Source organism: Tachysurus vachellii, chromosome 10, assembly GCF_030014155.1.
Source record: "Tachysurus vachellii isolate PV-2020 chromosome 10, HZAU_Pvac_v1, whole genome shotgun sequence".
Taxonomy (NCBI): Eukaryota; Metazoa; Chordata; class Actinopteri; order Siluriformes; family Bagridae; genus Tachysurus; species Tachysurus vachellii.
The window spans coordinates 290,001-292,500 of record NC_083469.1 but is presented as its reverse complement, the minus strand read 5'-3'; the positions used below and the strand labels follow the sequence as shown (position 1 = coordinate 292,500).

Sequence of the window (2,500 nt, the reverse complement as noted above, 5' to 3'; positions counted from 1 at the left end):
ACAAACACAAACACACACTGTACACACACAAACACACACTATTTACACACACAAACACAACACAAACACACACTATGTACACACAAACACAACACACAAACACACACTATGTACAAACACAACACACAAACACACACTATGTACACACACACACTATGTACACACACGCACACACAAACACACACTATGTACAAACACAACACACAAACACACACTATGTACACACACACACTATGTACACACACAAACACAACCACACACACTATGTACACACACACAAACACACTATGTACACACACACAAACACACGCTATGTACACACACACTATGTACACACAAACACACACTATGTACACACACACACAAACACACACTATGTACACACACAAACACAGACTATGTACACACACTATGTACACACACAAACACACTCACTATGTACACACACACTATGTACACACACAAACACAGACTATGTACACACACTATGTACACACACACAAACACACTATGTACACACACAAACACACGCTATGTACACACACACTATGTACACACACACAAATGTACACACACACACTCACACAAACACACACACTATGTACACACACTCACACAAACACACACACACAAGCACTATGTACACACACACACAAACACACACTATGTACACACACACATACTCACTATGTACACACACTATGTACAAACACACACACACTATGTACACTCACACACTGTATATACAGTTGTATGCAAAAGTTTAGGCACCCCTGACAATTTCCATGGTTTTCATGTATAAATATTTGGGTGTTTTATCAGCAATTTCATTTTGATCTATTAAATAACTGAAGGATACTAAAGTAATATTTCAGTAGTGAAATGAGGTTTATTGGATTAACACGTAATATGCATGAAAACGAAATTAGACAGGTGCATAAATTTGGGCACCCAACAGAAAAATCAAAATAACAGCCTCTAGATGCTTCATATAGCCTGTAATGAGTGTCTGGAGTTCAGTTAGGTTTGATGGTTGCCGAGCTGGACAGCCCGCTTCAAATCACCCCACAGATGTTCACTTATATTCAGGTCTGGGTACTGGGAGCCGTTACAGAACATTGTACTTGTTCCTCTGCAGAAATGCCCCAGTAGATTTTGAGCAGTGTTTTGGGTCGTTGTCTTGTTGAAATATTCAGCCCTGGCGTAACTTCAACTTTGTGACTGATTCCTCAACATTATTCTCAAGAATCTGCTGATATTGAGTGGAATCCATGCGACAGTCAACTTTAACCAGATTCCCAGTACCGGCACCGGCCACACAGCTCCACAGCATGATGGAACCTCCAGCTAATGTTACTGTGGGTAGCAAGTGTTTTTCCTGGAATGCTGTGTTCTTTTGCCCGAATGTGCGTTTGTACCTCAAGCGACTGTTTGTGGTGTGTGTGCAGAAAATGCTTCTTTCGCATCACTCTCCTGTACAGCTTCACCTTGTGCAAAGTGCGCTGGATTGTTGAGCGATGCACAGTGACACCATCTGCAGCAAGTTGATGTGGTAGGTCTTTGGAGGTGGTCTGTGGACTTTTTTCACCGTTCTCACCATCCTTCACCTCTACAATATTTTACTTGTCCTGCCACTTCTGGCCTTAACAAGAACTGTGCCTGTGGTCTTCCATTTCCTCACTATGTTCCTCACAGTGGACACTAACAGCTTATATCTCTGCCATAACTTTTTGTAACCTTCCCCTAAACCATAATGTTCAACAATCTTTGTTTTCAGGTCATTTGACAGCTGTTTTGATGCCTCCATGTTACCACTCTTCAGAGGAGAGACAAAGAAAACAACAACTTACAATTGGCCTTAAATCCCTTTTCTCATGATTGGATGAACCTGTCTATGAAGTTCAAGGCTTAATGAGCCACCAAACCAATTGTGTGTTCCAATTAATCAGTGCTAAGTAGTTACAGGTATTCAAATCAACAAAATGGCAAGGGTGCCCAAATTTATGCACCTGTCTAATTTTGTTTTGATGCATATTGCACATTAATCCAATAAACCTCATTTCACTACTGAAATGTTACTTTAGTGTCCTTCAGTTATTTGACAGATTAAAATTAAATTTCTGATAAAACACCCAAATATTTATACACGAAAATCATGGAAAATGTCAGGGGTGCCTAAACTTTTGCATATGAATGTATATAGATACATAATGTGTGTGTGTTTGTTCAATATCAGATCAGATTTTCACATCATCAGTTAGTTACTGTGTACATTGTAGACAGTTGTATTCACTGTGGTGCACAAATGTGCCAAAACATACAATCTGCTTTAATGAATACAAAATTAAAGAAAAAAGGAGCTGATGGTGCAGGTGTGTGTGTGTGTGTGTGTGTGTGTGTGTGTGTGTGTGTAAATACACTCAAATTTTATTTATTTATTACTTTTATTTGTATTTCAGCTTCCTCCAGCATTGATCTTTGGCCTACAAGTTGACATTAG

At 39.4% G+C, this 2,500-nt stretch overlaps 1 protein-coding gene across 1 annotated transcript in view; it reads right to left on the bottom strand.

Annotated features, from left to right (window-relative positions):
* Positions 1-2,425: 2,425 nt before the first annotated feature.
* LOC132852048 (mitoregulin-like) overlaps positions 2,426-2,500 on the bottom strand; it is a 1,708-nt gene continuing 1,633 nt past the window's right edge. The window contains exon 2 of the mRNA XM_060879065.1: positions 2,426-2,500. This exon is cut by the window's right edge and continues 365 nt beyond it. The gene's annotated coding sequence lies outside the window, so the exon portion shown is untranslated.